Below are 18,495 nucleotides of genomic sequence, written 5' to 3'. Positions count from 1 at the left end.
ACGAGTTGGAGGGATCAGGCTGATTGCTTCATAACGCGGGGTTGGAATTCTCTGATTCTCTACGTCATAACCCGGTTGATACTTGGTGAGATCTGTATCGTTGCCAATCAGAGTGGCCACATGGTGTATGTCCTTCACGCAAGCGGCGAAGTCCTTCTGATCAAATGGAGTGCCGTCCTCCTTCAAGCTGGGATACCCAAGGGCGATGTCGGCCGGGTCTAGCTTTGGTAGCCACGCCTTGGCCCGGCTTAATGCAGCTATGGCTCCGGCTCTTGCAGAAGCTCATCTCAGTTCTTGGAATCGTTGAGGTAGCACGGCAAGCCGCCTTAGCACGTCTGCCAGATGAGTGGGAACTTCATTTGACAGAGCCACGATAGCTAAAGCACGTTGTGACCCGGTGTAGAGTTGTTCCACCAGGGTATAAACGGCCTTCAGCTTTGTCAGCATGCTCTGGTTGAGATTGGAACTCCTGGGGCCTGCATTGCAAAGTCAGGTGAGCTAATGACAATTGAGATACTTGTTGAACAAGATTTAAAATAGCTAACACTTGCAGAGTAACTTACCAAAGATTGCTGAGACCATCTGAGATACATGGCGTTTTAAGCCGGATAATTCGGCGGTTGTTTCTGCAAGAGTAGCCTCCGCTTGTTCAGCCCGGTTGAGCAAAGCGGCCTTTTCATCAGCCCAGGCCTTTCTTTCTGCTTCAAACTTCTTTTTCAGTTTCTCTTGAGCAGATACAATGAATTCAAACTTGGAATTTGCCTTTTGGGTCTCATTCTCTTGAGTTTTCAATCGAGTCTTCAGTTCAGAGATCTCTGACTCAAATTGATTAATGGCGGCCTGTATAAATTCCGGGTCACAGTTAGGGTGATCATAATGCAATATTAAGTCCCAAGCACTTTGCAAGCAAAGACACTTGGCACTTGGGGGCTAATGTATGCTGAAGAGCTCTATTTACAGTGGCGGTTTGTGAAAGTAAGTCCCAAGCACTTTGCAGGCAAAGGTACTTGGCACTTGGGGGCTAATGCATATTGCTGTTCAAATACTTGGTTAAAACACGGTGAGGGCTGGATCAAATCTGCTATTTAAGCCGGACCTTGGGCGCTACCGGATAAGCCGGTTTTCTTGCGGTAATTACTAAGCTGGTGTTAAGTCTACAACATATTTGATCATAAGCAGTAGACTTGGGGGCTGGTAGAGTTAAGATAACTAAGGAATAAGCAATGAGAATTATACCTCAGATTTTTGGTGAATCTGCTTCACCATGTCAATTTCCAAGTCACGGCTGTTGTGCACTTGATTCAGATAGCCAGTGACGATGTCTCCAATACTCAGATGAGCATAATTAGTAACGTTCAGTTTGGCCTTGTGGCGTTCCAGAAGTTCTTCTTTGGCAGAACATTTGGCCAGCGCGGTAGGTCTCCCCGGTTCAACAAAGTCCGTCCGGGTGATTTCGACCTCCGGGTCATCTATCATGGCCGAGCTGGGGATCTCCGGGTTTTCAGAGCCTTCCATAGTTTGTTCGACAGATGGATCGGTGGTGGAAGTTGGAGCGTCATGAGCCGGTTCAGGCGGCGGCTCAGGAACGGAAGTATCGGCAGCAGCCGTTCTGAGCTCCGATTCAGCCAAGATCGGCTCTTCGGCCGGTTTACTTCTCCTTGCCTTCTTGCTAGGCTTCACTTGAACACTGGGAATCAAAGGGTTAGTACAAAAACATGAGTAAGATAAACACAAGATAAACAGATTATCATTACCCTGGGGCAGTTTTGAAAGCCGGCATGTTATTGAGTCGCCGGAAGAAGGTGGAGTCCCCTGATAGTTTGAGTCAGAAAAATTTAGTGATTGACGAGTGAAACCCGCTAAAGGGTACAAAGAATGTAAATCGGAGGTAACCTCAGTCCGGCGTTTTCTTGTTGCATCAGGTAAGCCGGAGGAGAGGTCTGCATCTTTGCTGGTCCGGGTCTCCCTCCGACTTTCGTGAATCTGTCGCTTCAAAAGAAACTGAGGATCTTGATAAGCTAAAGGATGTGAAAATCTTACTTTCCGGGTTACTCTTCGGATTTTCTGTCTCGGCAAAGGCTCGGAGTCGGAGGAAATTATAGTTACCTCTTCAATCACTGCAGTACTCGCACCTGTATCCTCCTGCTGATAATCAGTGTCAATAAGATGGTTAAAAAGGAACCTAAAGAGTCAAGAGCTACCTCTGACTCGGAGGTATCGTCCAGATGAAACATATCCGAGGCACTAGGCTTGCTTCCCTTCTTACGGGGAGCGGCTTTCCTGGCGGCTTTCTTAGCTTTTCTGGCTCTCTTTGCAGCCTCATGGTCATACTTGACCTTCCAAAATTTGTCATCAGCCTGCAAATTACAACAAAGGTTTTTGAGTAAAGACAACATTATCAAGGTGGGAAGTAAAATGCTCAAGTCAATGGCTTACTGCTGGAGCTGGGTTAGCTTTGCAGAAAGGGCTTAAGCCCGCTTTCCCGCAATCGGCCAGGTTTTCGTTCAGAAGAGACTTGGTCATGTCATCAACAACGTCTTCGGGTAAGTCGTCGGGACTGTGCCGTAGAGGATCATTGTTCAGGCCAGTGTAATCGCACATCAAGCCGGGGCGGCGGCTTAAGGGGATAACCCGCCAGGCAATCCAAACCCGGACAAGATCAATGCCATTTAGGCCGTTCCCCAGAAGAGCTTTGATCTTGTTGATGGTGGGAGCAAGTGGTTGACGTTCAGCTGGAGATAATTTATCTGGCAAGGGGTGATTTGACTCCAGTCCCAGGGCGCGAAAGCCGGGCAGAGGGTTCTCATCAGCCGGAGAAGTGTCTTGACAGTAAAACCATGTTTGGTTCCAATCTTTAGGGTGACTTGGCGGCTCAGCATAAGGGAAGAGACAATCTCTCCGTCGTTGGATTGAGATTCCGCCGAGTTCCAAGATGTGCCCATTGGCACATTCGTTTTGGCGGTTCAGATAAAATAACTCTCTAAAGTGTAATAAGCTGGGTTCTTCTCCAAGGTACACCTCACAGAACACTTGGAAATTGCAGATATTTGACACGGAATTTGGTCCGATGTCTTGAGGTCGCAGGTCAAAAAAGTGCAGGACGTCTCTGAAATTTTTTGAGCCGGGTGGAGCAAAGCCCCGGTTCATGTGATCAGTAAAGATGACAACTTCCCCATCCTTGGGTTGAGGTTTTTCTTCTGACGGATCAGGAGCACGATAGGACATGACCTCTTTCTTCGGCAGATAACCAGTCTTTACAAAATCAGCTAAGATGCTATCAGTGATGGTGGATTTAACCCAGTTACATGTGATGGGTGCTTTGGGGGACTTGGGCGGCATTATGAAGGATGGAAGCCTATGACAAAAATAAAAATTTCCGGTTCAAATTTAAGCCGGAGAAAATACTTCCATTCATATTCAAGATGGCGGCTTACGAAGGGGCCTAATGATATATGGCTAATTGTGTCAGATTGTTTAAGCCGCCATGGGAAACAGTAGCAATTAGATTATTTAAATCCACTATGAGTGATCAGGATCATTCATTGAGCATTGCCTCGTTAAGCCGCGGTTAGAGCCGTCATGGATAACGGATACAGTTTTTGCCTAAGTGTCGCACAAACAAGTTTCACAAGTTGCAGCTGTTATTTTGGATCAAATGGTTGTTCAGAAAAGAAGATATTCTAGACCTAAAAACAGGTACAGATGAGTTCGTGAGTTCTAGTGAGGCCTCTGCACGAAGGAAAGGGATCTGCCAGTATTAAAAATGGACGCGAAATAACTACCGCATAAGTTTCCATATTACTTTTGGATCAAATAAGGCCGCAGTGGAAGAACCACGAAGAAACCGTGATGAACCACGAAGAACAGGGAAGAACTTGGAAACCCTAATGCAGATCTGACGTTCGAGAAGGAGGAGACTTACGGCTGCAGATTCACTGTGGAGAATCACCGCTGTTCTCTGGTCGATTCAGGTTGATGCAGCGGCCAAGATCGACGAAGATGAGGTGCTCTGTTACGGCGGCGGCGGAGCTCGAGCGGCAGGAAGGTCGAGAGAGGAGGAAGACGATAGGAAGGGGAGAATGAGAAAAGACCTGGTCGTGCTTATTTATAAGGGAGGATTGATAAGTGGGCGCGAAAAACGAGGAGGCCGAAAACTTGATTACCCAGCGGCTCCGACGCCTCGATTTTCGGAATGGTTATTAAGATAAAGATCCGGTGGGATATGACAGAATAAAAAAATGAATTTAATGGAAGATGACGTCATGGCGGGTTATCAGGAATCCAGAAGATGACGTCACGGCGGGTCATAAATTTTGCACAGACAGAAGCCAGAAGTTTTCTTCTTAAGGTATTGAAGATCGACATGAACCAGTTCAAATCAATCTGGGGCCTAATGTTGGGGATATAACTACTGGCGTAACCCGCCCAGGAGGGGCCGAGTTACGTTATGGTAATTCATCATATGAAGCCCAATATCAAGGTTTGAAGATGGCGGTTCAATAAAGGGCCTAAAGCCCGTAGGTGATTTAAGGCCCGTAGTGATAAACCACCGTAATGGTGTGACTTGTGTTGTAAGGCAAGATTAACTAGTTACCGAGCCAGATACTGTTTATAAGCCGGCCGGGACTCTGTAGGCCGTGGGGCGTCAGCCCGTGTATATAAGGGGGTGACCCGCCGGCGGCTTAAGAGAGATAACATCAAACCGGTAGCCAGGTATAGCGGATTCGCTCCCTGGTCATCGAAACCCTAGTAATTCCACCTCAACTGGAGTAGGCTTTTACCTTCACCGTAAGGGGCCGAAGCAGTATAACCCTCGAACCCTTTGTCCCGCTTTAACCCCTTTAAGCTTCCTAGTTGCGATGGCTCCACGACTAAGTCCTTTCACAAGGGCATCTGCCTGACTATTCCATGACAAGTGGGCCCCAGAAAAACTAACCCAACTAGCACCTCTTCACCGGGATAGTTTTTTTACATGGGTTAGATCCAACTAGCTGAAACTAACCCATGTGTTTGGATCCTTTAGAGCTAGTTGAGGCCAAACTAACCAAATCTAACTCTAATTGAGGGATCCAAACAGGGCCTTAGACCCACTCACCCACATGTACAAGAGACTGCAGCTAGTGCTCACCTTTTCACTATTTAAAAATCACTTGATGGGACCCACATGAGCTTTTTGGGGGGGGGGGCACATAAGCTGATTTCCTGTGATTCGATATGAGCATTGCTTCACGTACGACATAATATGTACGATTTCTGTACGAAGTACTACGGCCATAGTTGATCAACGCTGGCTCAAGGTGGGTTCACGGTGGATTGCACTATATATATATATATATATATATATATATATATATATATATATATATATATATATATCGTATTAAATCGGACAAGCTTTCATCGCACGTAAGGCACTTCCGATTCGATATCCTCTGTTCCGAATGACAATTCTACATGCAGTACATGGTTTTTTTATCTGTGTTTTGTACCTCTATTTTTTTCGGGTTCCTGCTTTCCCCAATCCTACATTTTCCTTCCCTTTCTTCCAAACAGGGAACATGGTGGAGCTTTACCCGCACTGCACATAGGGGCCCAGATGCGACCTGCACGCGTGTCGCATACTCACATTTCCCAACAGCATAATTAAGAGGTTGTTTGGTTTCCAGCCACAGTTTGCCAAGCCAAAATTTGGCAGCCACACTTTAGTTGATATGTGTTTGGTTTTTGCCACACTTTGGATTCTCACATTTTATTGCCCCTATGGTCCACTTGTCGTAGAGACAATTTTTTTGCCTACTTTTGCCAAAGTTTGACATCCAATTTTTTAATCACACTTGTGTGGCTTGCCCATACTTGTGTGGCTGGCCACACTTTAACTTGGCCATACTAGTCTCCAACCAAACAGATCCTAAGTGCCTGCCTGCTACAACTATAGCAAGATCACCACATAGCTGCAGGTAATTTCTAATTTTGTTTGACAGCTGCAGGTAATTTCTAATTAGCTATACTACACATTCGTTTTGCGAAATAATTAGCTTCACATCTATTATTTCTATTAAACAAGCCAACTTTATTTTTCTTAACCCCACCCCGCAAATGTACCCAGCCTGATTACTATTATCAGATTGTCCCACCTAATCGCATCTAACAGTCAGGATTAATCTAATCTGATGCTACGATTGTACCTAGCAATTAAAATTGGCAGACGATTACTCTGCCAAATACGTGTTCCGTGAAAAATGCAATCCGCCCTTCTCATAGCAATCAAACCCCGCCTCGGCGTGCGACCATCGGTGCGACACAGCCATCGCACGGCTGTGCGTGAGCCCTCTCCCGCTGCGGATTTTCCCTCAAAAAAAAAACAGAATACAGATCCTAATACTGATTGCCGTCTGTATGGATACATCCCTTATCCACATCCCTCTCCTTGGTCGGAACTCAAGCTCAGCTGAAGCTTTCCATGTCCTCTGCTGCTCCTACTCCTCGAGCCTCCAAGCACTTCCTGCCCATCGACCGGATCTCGTCGCGCTGCCGTGCAGCTTCTACTCGGGCGTGCGCACTCACGCTTCTCACCCCATCCCGGCTCCCGGCTGGCCACCGCCCGCGTGCGCCTGCTGAATCAGCATCCCCGGCTCGGTTGGCCGCCGCCGTGGTCTGCCTGCTGAATCAGCATCCCCGGCTCGGCTGGCCGCCGCCGTGGTCCGCCTGCTGAATCAGCATCCCCGGCTCGGCTGGCCGCCGCCGTGGTCCGCCTGCTAAATCAGCATCCCCGGCTCGGCTGGCCGCCGCCGTGGTCCGCCTGCTCGACCTAGTCGCACAGCAGTTTGGTGGGGACGGGATCCTCCACGGCGCCGTCCTCGCTGGTCTGAGATGCGGAGCCTAGCGGGAGCATGTGGGACGGCCACGCAAGAGGTTGGCGTGTCCTTGGCGGGTGCTCGGGCTTGTGGAGGAGGGGCCAAGTATGGAGGGGAAGGACGTCGAGAATCAGCATTAGCGCCATCAATTTGGTACTCAGAGATGAAGAAGAAAGGGACTGCAGCTCATACATGCAGTATTACCTCCGCTTAACACAGGTAATTTCCTCTTATTCTTGTGCCATTCCCGTCTCATGCGTGTTAAATTCAGAGAAGGAGAGCTATTAGCAATTCCATTACTCTGCTTTCATTCAGTTAAGATGCGTGTTAAATTCAGAGAAGGGAGAGCTAATAGTAATTCCAGTACTCTGCTTTCATTCAGTTAAATTAAGATTCCTTGCATGCTAAATTCGGACTGATTGTCAATCTGTTCTCTGCTCGCTCTATGCCTCTAAGCATGACATTCAGATAGATGGTTCAGTGTACATATATTATGCATAATTGAAATGGATCATTGGGATCCCGGTCATCGTAACTTAAAATGAGAGAAGGCTTGACATTCAGATAGATGGTTCAGTGTACATAAATTATTTGCAACTTTGAAGTCAAAACACACATGAGATAAAACTCGCGACAACAAAATAGATCATGTTGGCTTCGGTTGATTGAGGAAGGCTTGGTTTTGTCCTGTCGTCATACTAGAGGTAGAGGTTCCAATGGTCCTTTGCACTGAGAGATTCTGCGCCGAGTGTTGCTGCTGTAAATAGGTAGACATGTGATTTGTCGGATGACCCTGGGCAGAAAGGTAGCAATTTCAGTTCCATTGAAGTTGAGAAATTGGAAAACTTGGAAGTATGGAATGTTATACCACTGGATTATAGTGTGGGTCTTGGGTCTGTGGTGGCATCAGGATGGTGTGACCAACTGATGGCTGCATTGTAGCATTTACAAAAGATGTCGCCTTCGGTTGAAGAAGGAAGCCTTGATTTTCTCCTGTCATCAAACTATAGTTAGAGGCTCCAATGGCTTCTATCAGGCAGGGATTCAGAGCAGAGTTCTGCTGTTGTAAAAAGGTGTACTTGTGGTTTGTCGGATGACCCTGTGCACAACGTAGGAACTTTCAGTTTAAATGAAGTTTAAAAAGCTGGAAAACTCGAAAGGGTGGAATGTTATACCACTGGAGTATTGTGTGGTGCTTGGGTTTGTGGTTGCATCGGAAAGCTCGGACCAGTTGATGGTTGCATTGTAGCATTTAGGATAGGTGTTGGTTGAGCAGAGTTATGCTGTTGTATATAGGTGGACATGTGGTTTGTCGGATGACCATGTGCACAAAGTAGCAACTATCAGTTTCAGTGAAGTTTAAAAACTGGAAAACTCGAAAGGGTGGAATGTTGTACCACTGGAGTGTTGTGTTGTGCTTGGGTTTGTGGTTGCATCGGGAAGCTCGGACCAGTTGATGGCTGCATTGTAGCATTTAGGATAGGTGTTGCCTGAGCAGAGTTCTGCTGCTGTAAATAGGTGGACATGTGGTCTGTCAGATGACCCTGTGCACAAAGTAGCAAAGTTCAGTTTCAATGAAGTTTAAAAAAATCGTAAACTTGAAAGAGTGGACTGCTTCTACCACTGTTGTGTTGTATGGTTGGAATCCTGCCAACAGTTGTTGGGTATGCGGTGGCATCGGGATGGTATTATCAATTGATGGTTGCATTGAAGCATTTAGGATAGTGTTGTAGTGTAATTGATATGCACCCATTTGGTTACCGAAAAATTCCAAAGGACCCTGTTGACAATGATAGAGAAAGGTCAATACAATTGAGTGTTTTATAAGAAACAAGCAACAGCATTATACCGTTGAGAGGCCATGAGGTTGTAGTTGTACAATATCTTTTTTGTTCTTTTTCTTCTTTGAAGTTGGTTTCTCCGAAGGGACCTATCAAAAAATGATATGAAAGGTTAATAATGTTGAAGGTTTTATAAGACACAAAGCGACGAAGTATAATACCTTTGAGGTGCCATGAGGCTCTAGTTCTACAATATCATCTGTGTTCCTTTTCTTCTTTGAAGTTGCTTTCTCAAATCCACCAACGGGCCTTTTTGATCCTTTGACAGTCTTCTCCTTGACCTTCATACCTTTTGGCTTTGCAAGCCCATCATTGTGTTTTGAAATTTTGCTACAGGGGATGTTCACTCTTGCTGCCACTGTAATGGTAAATATCAGTCTTTGTTTGTCAATAGTCTAGGAAATTATTATTAGTATAATATGCACCTTCTTTAGTACACGAGTCTCCCAAATCTGGATCAGCTCTAATCTTCAAGCATTTCTCCACATCTTGTGCTAATTGCTCTGCAAATTTAGCAGCCTTATTGTGTGAGTATTCTGACTCAGCGGCACGAGCAGCTATTTTCAATAACATTCTGCACAGTTCCTTGTAGCGATTGGACATTCTTGCTTTTAGGTTCTCATGCGGGTTGCATTTGCTTGTTATATCTAGAACTTTGGCATCAATTGTCCATCTTTTCAAGATATATTCTCCGGGGATATGCTTGATATTATTAATATCAAGTACCTTTAAGCAATGAGAGCAAAGGATTCCAGAAAACTCAAACCTTTTGCAGCTGCAACTAACCTTTTCTTCTTTTGGAATGAATCTAACAACATGCTCCTGTTGTGTGCCATGAAATTTTACTACATAAATCTTCAACTCTGTGTCACTTTCATCACAAAGCAATGTGTCATAGTTCAGAGTCCGAAGCATGACGAGAGCATGTAAATGTGCGTTGCTGGAATACAGAAGAGTTCTTAGTTTCAGCATACTTGTTATAAAATAAATAAGCTTCCTCTTCAGAAAAAATGTCATGCCAAGCTTTGGTACCCTTTCATCACTGTGATCTGCCGTGGTTTGTTGCGAATCCTGTATCAATTAGGATTCAATTTAGTTAATCCACAGACATGGCAAATGGCAATCATATTTTCCTACCACAAGTTTTGATCAACCGATTCATGAATCATATTTGTCTTGGGAAACATGCAGTGCATTGAGGGATCAATACTGTAGTAGTCTTAAGGTTTAGAGGAGAAATCAAGATGGACTCTGCAATCCTTGTTCTATTTTATACGATTTGTGCAAGAACGTCTTCTCATCCAATTAAATGAGAAACCGGGTACTGTACATGCTCCTACTTTGTTTTTCCAAATGCAACAGAACTAACTTCTTGTCGTTGTTTCGGATCTGCAGATTATGGTCACTAGTCATGGTTTCCTGTACAAGTTCTAAAACGGTACAACATGAGAATTTGCCGGTGATTCATCATGAAGAACAGGGTTCGATTTCTTACTTTTGGTGACTGAGTATCATCGGAAGCATCCTGGTTCCCCGGGCCACTTCTTGGAGAAGCCACCAGGGACGTGAGACTCGAAGAAGACATCAGGGACGGGATTCCTTGGCTGCCCAATTTAAGAGGAGAATTTACCTGTGCTTCCCTGGTCAAGCCGCCATTGATTGTTCTGCCGAGGTTGTAGGTCTCTCTCGCCTTCGGGAGTATATTTTGGCGCGCTTTTCTGCATAAGCGAATCTGTTTCGCGGGCATTTTGTGGATATGTTTCACAGGCGATGATTTTCTTTCACTTGATTTTTGTTTAGTCTTAATGGTGCGAGAGTATTACGGAACGAAATAGGTATAACGGGACGTCCGGTATCACGATCTGTATTCTGTTTATTTTTTCGAGAGAAAATCCGCAGCGGGAGGGGGCTCACGCACAGCCGTGCGATGGCTGCGTCGCACCGATTATCGGTCGCAGGCAAGCCGCGTCCATCAAACCCCACACAACCCGCTCCTCCCTGGCCTTCCTTCCATTCTATCGCACCCTCCCTAGGATTAGATCGCCGCCGCCAGACTATGGTCGCTGGATCGAGGTCACCAGTCTCCTCTCCGGCCACCCCTGACGCCAACCCACCACGCTGCGTCCGCCGGACCGACGACGGCGAGGACGAAGTCCGGCGTGCAGTGCAGGGACGAGGAGCTCGAACCGGGCAAGGCGGCAGTCCACACCGGCGAGGAACCCAGGTCTGAGCGCGTGCAGGACCCACCCCTCTGCCGGCGGCGATGCGGCTGCCCGGCTGCTCGGCCGCAACCTGCAGCATTCTCGCGTAGGCGTAGACGTCAGCGGCCACCCAGCGCGCTGCATCATTCGGAATGTGCTGGCGGCCCCGGGCTGCCGCGCGACGAGCTTGCTGTATTTGCGCGCGTGGTCTGGGAAGTGGAATCCGGAGCACCTGGACCGGCGGGCACGTGCCGCAGCGGACGCTGCGAAAAGCAGGCGACTCCGGGCTGCCCGCGCGGCGAGCTTGTTGCACCTGCTCCGCGGTCCTGTGGGGCGAGGACACGGGACCTGGACCCACGGGCGTCCAAGCCGTAGTGCGGTCATGGCGAGGTTCAGCCGGGGCCGAGTCCTCTCTCTCGCCATTGAGTTGGACACCGTCAGGACGAGACCAGCGCGCAGCGTCTCATGTTCAGGTACTTTTAGCAAAAAATTGTTCCTCATCAAATGGCAATTTTATTTAATTTCAGTTCATTTCTACATGGTTTCAGTCCGGCAGCAAGCCACCGAACGATAAATCAGCGAAGACGCTGGGTGCCTACCTTGTGCAGTCTCAGCTGCAGGTAAACTGCAGTTTACTGTTACACATGCCAAAAGGCTGCGCCCTTGAATTACGAATTCAAGATATTAAGTACTCCCTCTGGAAAGATTTATAAGACGTTTTAGAGTTCCACGTTCATTTCTCGTAAAGCTACGAAATATTTTCAGTTTTCAATTTTGCCCTCGTCACTCACTCCTCCCACTCACTCATTCCCCTCCCTCTCGCTCGACTCGCTCGTTCCCCTTTTCTCGCCTCCGACGAAATCCCTAGCTCGTCTCGCCTCCGACGCTCACGTCGTCGCCGCTAGCTTGCCTATCACCCGCGTCGTCGCTGCTCGCCTCCCTCTCCCCCGCGTCGTCCGGGCTGCCTTCACTGGTGCCGTCGCCTCTCACTCTTGCCTGCATCGCCTGCACCAGCAAGGTCGCCACAAAGTTTGATTTTTTACTGAAGGGGAGGCGAGAGCCTGTGCGAGGAGCTATGCCGACGGCTGGGTCTGAAGTGGCTGGTCGTCTCACCGTGAGCACGAGGGGGAGGGGCGGGAGGAGCACGAGCGAGCGGCTGTTTTAGATGAGGAGGAGCGGAGGCGGCAGTGACATGGTGCAGGCGACGCTCCATCTGCTGCTGAGTATGACGAGTGGAGGAGGAGCAGGAGGACGTCGGCGCCGTCGGTGAGCATTCCTCTCTGTAGATCTGATTGCTTGCCGCATGCTTGTTGAGTATTGCAAACTTGCTCCTCTCTGATGATGATGAAACAGAGATCTGACTGAATTTCTCGCATGCCTTGTCCTGAATGTTGATTATGTGAATGTTCGCAGGAACGTGGAGAACAATCAATTCACAGGATCAATCCCAGAGAAGATGCTCAGCATCCCAAAATTGGTGTAGAAGAAAGGACAACCACTTAACCATTCAATTTCTGCAGAAGAAAGGACAATCATTTAACCATTCTGATCCGCGGTTCCTCTCCGACCGACAGTGAGTTGCTGTTTGTACTCCCATGTTCTTTTGCTTGTACTGCTAGAGTGCTTGTGCTTGTGCTGCTATATCTTCTGGTGCTGCTAGATTAATATGAGTAGGAGTAGAGTACAAGCAGTAGTTAGAGTGCTTGCTCAGAGTAGGATTTCTTTTAGGAGCAGTTAGAGTACTCTACTGGAAATCTGAAAGTACTCCTTGTAAGAGTAGTTAGAGTTCTTGCTCAAAGTAGGATTTCATTTAGGAGTCCAGTTGAGCAAGTTTACAAGTTGTAGAGCAAAATGCTCTACTGAAACGAATAATACGCTATAAATAACGTGCACTCCTAATAAATAACAGACCATTTTGTATGGAGCAAGTTAACAGACCATTTTGTTTCAAATAAATAACAAGCCATTTTTCAAATAAATAACGTGTTTTATATAGTTGTCCTAAAAATGTTTGTTCTATGATGCCGGTCCTAAAATCTGATTGCGAGCAGACCTTGAAGAAAATGTGCCTTGCGTCCATATTTCAGCCGCATGTAAACTACCCCAAGTGCTGGAAGGTGATCCAGCTCAGTATAGTATGCCGAAGCGCGTGATCCACGCACCACGCCTTGTAAATTCAGAAACTTCAGTAAATTCAGTACTGTAGGAGTACATTCACTATTTTTCTCTCCAAGTGAATAGATGTGTTTTCCCCGTTGACCATGTGTCATTCTAGAAATAAAATTAGTGCATATCTAATGGTAGTAGATGTGCTTAGCTGAAACTTTAGGAGTGATTTTTGTTAATGTTAATGTTAGGAGTGATTTTGCTTGGAGTACTTGTACTACTTGTAGGAACATATAGTAGTGCTTGATCTGGTGGAGTAGTACTGCTAGAGTAACTTGACAAGTTTGGATGAATAGTGGGGGTGCATGAATAGTCTCCTCGCCACACACACACGCGTGCGTGCACGCACGCACACAAACTTTCCTTGCCTCTCATCTCCTTTCCTTACCTCTCCAAACACTACTCCAAAGAACAACACAACTTGCATATTCCAGAAATTATTCAGAAAATTTTAAAAATTATAAAATTCATATAAATTTCATAAACGTGCATATAATTTCAGAAACTTGCATAGAATTTCAGAAACTTTCAGAAATTATCAAATTCAGAAACTTGCATATAATTTCAGAAACTTTCACACTCCATTTCAAACAACACATATGGAGTACTCCATTTCAAACAACCCAATATAATCCATTTCATACTTTCTTACAACACATATGGAGTATAATCCATTTCCACAAACAACTTTAAAACAATATAATCCATTTCGACAAAAAGGACTCCATGGATGCATTTCCACAAACAAGTCTCATCATAGCACTACAAGTCTCAACATACTCCACTGCATGCTCACTCGACATCTTGTCCTAGAATCTCCATGGCATTATCATAAACTTCACGAGGGAAATGTATCATAGGCGGTAGCATTCCTTGCCTTTCCAATCTCTCCTTCCGCAAATGTGGAATTTTATATGAGTTTCCTCCGCCATAGTTCATCACTTCAACCATGATGGTCTGAAGTGTTAGAAATATTCGGTTGAGTTTGTCGACATCGTACTCATCGAACTCTTCCTGCACACCTTGAATCAGTTCTTTGATAGTCGTAGGGGCTCTGCAGTCGGTCAAAGACTCAAGGGATCTGAAATATCCAAGATCAAGTGCGTTCAGATCTGGAGAATTTGGAGGTTGTTGTATTATTCTAATGTCCAGACCAGTTGTAGCCACAGCTTCTGCAAACTCTGCATCACCGGGAAGAATATGTGTCTTCGCGTTGTCCTGTTGGATCAATATTGGGCCAATATCATCTGCGGGCCACACTTCTTTTATTCCTGGAACCACTTTCTCTATCATATACTGCCGCATTACGCGTCGGTTCACAGTGACGTTCTTGATTTCCATGGTCCCTCTTGCTCTATTTTCACTTCTTCTAGCAGCTGGAATCTCTTGGACGAAAGGCCAGACACCAATTTTCCCTGAGAATGTTACATTGCCTTCAGCATCATATCTGGGTCGAGCAACAGCGGTTAGGAACATTACTTTGCCAATACAGTTCTTGTTCCGAATGGTTCTGACCGGGTCATCTTCCTGAGGGAGGAGGTAGTAATTTCTGTTCATTTTTGTCATATAGAACCACTTTTCGTCAATATGCACAATGTTGTGCATACTGATGAATTTAGGTCTTGTGGCTGCTAAAGTTGTCTCATCAAGCATCGACATGCAAAACTCGATCCTCTCTCTTTTATTCTTTTCTTTCAAGCTTGGCTTCAAACGATTGGAGTGCCTCCTAATCTTGCGAAACTTGAGTTTCTGGTAGAGTGTAGTATGACTGACACCCAATGCGCGAGCAAGTGACCTGAGAGTCGACCTTCTATTCAATGGAATTGTGGGGATTTGAGATAGAACATTATCCTTTCCTTTCCTTCCACATCTTCCTTTCTTTTGGTTGGACACATCCACCTCCATACCAAGTTCTTTTTGTCGCTCTGCTGTCCTCCAGATTCTCTGAATGAGTTGAATATCAGCTTGAAAAATTCGAGCAACATCCTTCTTGTCAGTTCTTTTGAACTTGCCACCCCTACTCATATTCAACGTAAGCATTGGCATGTAAGCAGCATATCTCTGCTCATCTGTTAGTGAATTTCTTTGCCTTCGTATTTGATGAACACCTACAACAGCAAAAGAAAAATAGGAAAATTAGGGAAACTGTGGTAGAATAAGAAAGCTATGAAAAATCAATTCAACTAAATTCATTTCAACCATGATCATATCAGCAAGATAATCCAATAATGATCTTGAAAATCTATGGTGAAAAATCATTCTAGCAAATCTTGAATAAGCCAATCATGGTTGGGTTAATCTTGCTAATCATTCTAGCCAATCATTGTAGAACAACAAATCATGCTCTTGGATAAGCTAATCAGTCTAGCAAAATCTTGTTAACAACAAGCAAAGAAACTGCTAACATATGAGCAGTATCATTGAGTATATGCTGTTGACCCCTGTGTCAAGTGTCATAATTCAAGTGTAATGAACAGAGGCAGATCTTGACAGAGCTTGACAATGGAGTACACTTGACTTGGTTACTCTCATTTAAAGCACTAGGAGTAGGATGCATATGCATATGCCAACATCAGGAGTACTCCTGTACAACATCGGGAGTAGGATGCATATGCATATGCCAACAACTAAAAGAAGATGCACTGCTATACAAGTTCATTTATACTGCAAATACACAAAATTAGGAGTACTATACCCTGGAGTAATTAGTGCAATTTCACTGTTTAATCAAACAGTACATGATCAAGGAGTATTTCAGCAAGTTTAATTTCAGTTACAAACAGTACATGATCAATTGGAAACATGATCAAGGAGTATGTGTATGGAGTACCTCCTGCTGCAGCTTCTTCTTGGAGATCTGCTTCATCTTCTTGGATCATATTCACATCAACATCTTCTTCTGCAGGTGGTGAGCAGTTCAGATCTAAGCACCATACTGTGATGTTGCTGTTGTGATGTTCAGGTACTGTTGCTACTGCTGTTGTGCTGGTGCTCTACTTTTCCTCTTGCTACTGCTGCTATGATGAGAAATTCTTATCGGTGCTCTTGCTATGATGAGAAATTCTCCTGTTTGTGCTACTCCTGCATGATGAGTACTCCACTGTTGTGCTAGTGCTCCACTTTTCCTCTTGTTGGTGCTCTTGCTATGATCAAGGAGTACTTTATGACCTGCACCTGCTGTTGTACTGAGAAATTGTACTCCTGTGCTGATTTGCACCTGCTGTTGTACTGAGAAGTTGTACTCCTGTGTTGATTTACACCTGCTATTGTACACTGCTGATCTGCTCTTCCTACTGTTGTGCACCTGTGATCTCCTGAACTGCTGTTGTGCTATGATGAGAATTTATTCTTGTTGTTGTTGTACTCCTTGATCCAGCTGCTATGATGAATTCTTGCTGTTGATCATGTTGCTGAATTCTTGCAAGGAGCACCAGGGCGAGCAGCAAGGTGGACGCAGCAGGGAGCACCTGCGAGCAGCAAGGTGGGCGCAGCGGGGATCACCTAGGCGAGTAGCAAGGGAGGGCTCCCTGGGTGCAGTGGCAAGGGAGGGCGCCCTGGCGCGGCAAGGGAGGGCCTGGGCGTGGCTGGGAGGGCCTAGGCGCGGAGAGGATGGCCTGCGCGCGGCCTGGGGACCGAAGCTGGGCGGCGAGGACGAGCGCCTGGGCGCGGCCTGGGGACCGAAGCTGGGCGGCGAGGACGAGCGCCTGGATGCGCGGCTGATGCGGGGACGTGAGGAAGAAGACGACTGGTTTGAAATTCAAATCAAGGGCATAATTGTCTATTTGCACTTTTGTCGGCTGTGTCTGAAAATCCCTCAACGTCTTATAATTCTTTCCAGAGGGAGTACAATCATTGTAATCCGGGAGGTGCATTTTGCCCAAACGCTCAACAATTTTTGAAGTATGGAATTCTGAAGTAGCAAATTTTCAGTTTGATGTACTGCCAATGAAATTTCGATCGCCCTATCTCCTCCGCAATGTGCAGAGGTTGCTGTCGCGCTCACCACAGGGAAGACCACCGAGTACTTCACCTAAATCCAGTGCAAACAACCACCACGTTCGCCAAGAAGTGGACGAACGCCCAGCAGATTAATATTGAAGTAAGGATCGCAACCCTCACATGTGCTTCCTGACTCACTTTCTTCTTGAGCAAAGATATGTGGATCAGTTACTTCATGTCAGCTAACAAAATTAGATATCCTATCTAAGAGTGGGTTGTCTTTTACCCCTTTGAAATTGACGAGTTGATCTATAATGCTAAGTAATGGAGTGTGATCGATGTTGGTGCTTTGTAATACAAAGTGGAGGGAAACCCTTTTTCGGTAAGTGTATGCATTCTTCGTTCCATGAACAATATTTCCGGTCATGTTAGAGAGATTGGTTTTAAGCATGTAAATCTGAATTTCACATACTCTGCACGAGAAGCTTCAGTTATAATTTATAAAGGATGAAAAATATTTAGCGGTATAATAGTAAGAAGTATGTCTGAAGCATGCCGATGTTCAGCAAATTAGAGAACTACATTGTTGCACCTTATATTGCCTCATGGTCATGGATAGTGTTCTGTTGCAAGTAACTTGTCTTAAGAGGCACCTTATTCTTTTTTACAACTGAGTTTCTAAAATTACAATAAACTTCGATTTTTTTTTCCAAAAAGGAGGATTACCTCCGGCCTCTTGATCAACTGAAATTTGAGTTTATGTCAACAGCAAAAGTGTACAAGGTTCTGTATGTTCTACCAAGCCCGGCTGCCACTGCGGTTCTACCAAGCTTCTGTATGTTCTATCTCTCTGCCACACTAGGTTATAAGGGTGTTGATTCTGACATTGTGGATGCACCTCTAAAGCACAGAATGATGGTAAAGCTATATTTTCGCATTTCATTTTGGCATTCTAGGGACAGAAAGGTCGTTTCGAAGTTTCATGGGTTAACAATTCGAAACTACCAAAAGTACAAGTTCACTCTGATGGAAGTTTGTCTAAAATCCTAGACGAGGGAGTTGTTTCCACGGTACATGTATTGAATGTGCTTAGAGACGCCTAATTTACATACACTCATCCCTGTACATGGAAGTTTGTAAAATGTATCTTGGGTTCCATTTGGTGCAAGATGAAGTGTACTAACTATTAAGGATATTTAATTTGTGTCAGCAAATTACGAAGACAAAGTTTGTGGTATTTAAATAAAGAGCTATGTTGTTTCGTAGCATGAAACAATTCAAACTTTTGTGTTTATAATGTTTGACCAAGTTTATATCAGTCGATATATGCATTGTGTGTGCACGTTTACTATTTGGACAAAGAGAGCTCTGTCATGACATAAAACAAATTGAATGATTGTAATTGACTATTTTTGGAGAAAGGGGTATATTGAAAACGTGCGTTGCACGTGCACGCTTACTAGTGTTAAGAAAGGTGTCTAGTCTTCTTAACGT

This window comes from Triticum aestivum, chromosome 5D (assembly GCF_018294505.1).
Source record: "Triticum aestivum cultivar Chinese Spring chromosome 5D, IWGSC CS RefSeq v2.1, whole genome shotgun sequence".
NCBI lineage: Eukaryota > Viridiplantae > Streptophyta > Magnoliopsida > Poales > Poaceae > Triticum > Triticum aestivum.
The sequence above is the reverse complement of the archived record's forward strand: the minus strand, read 5'-3'. Positions refer to the sequence as shown.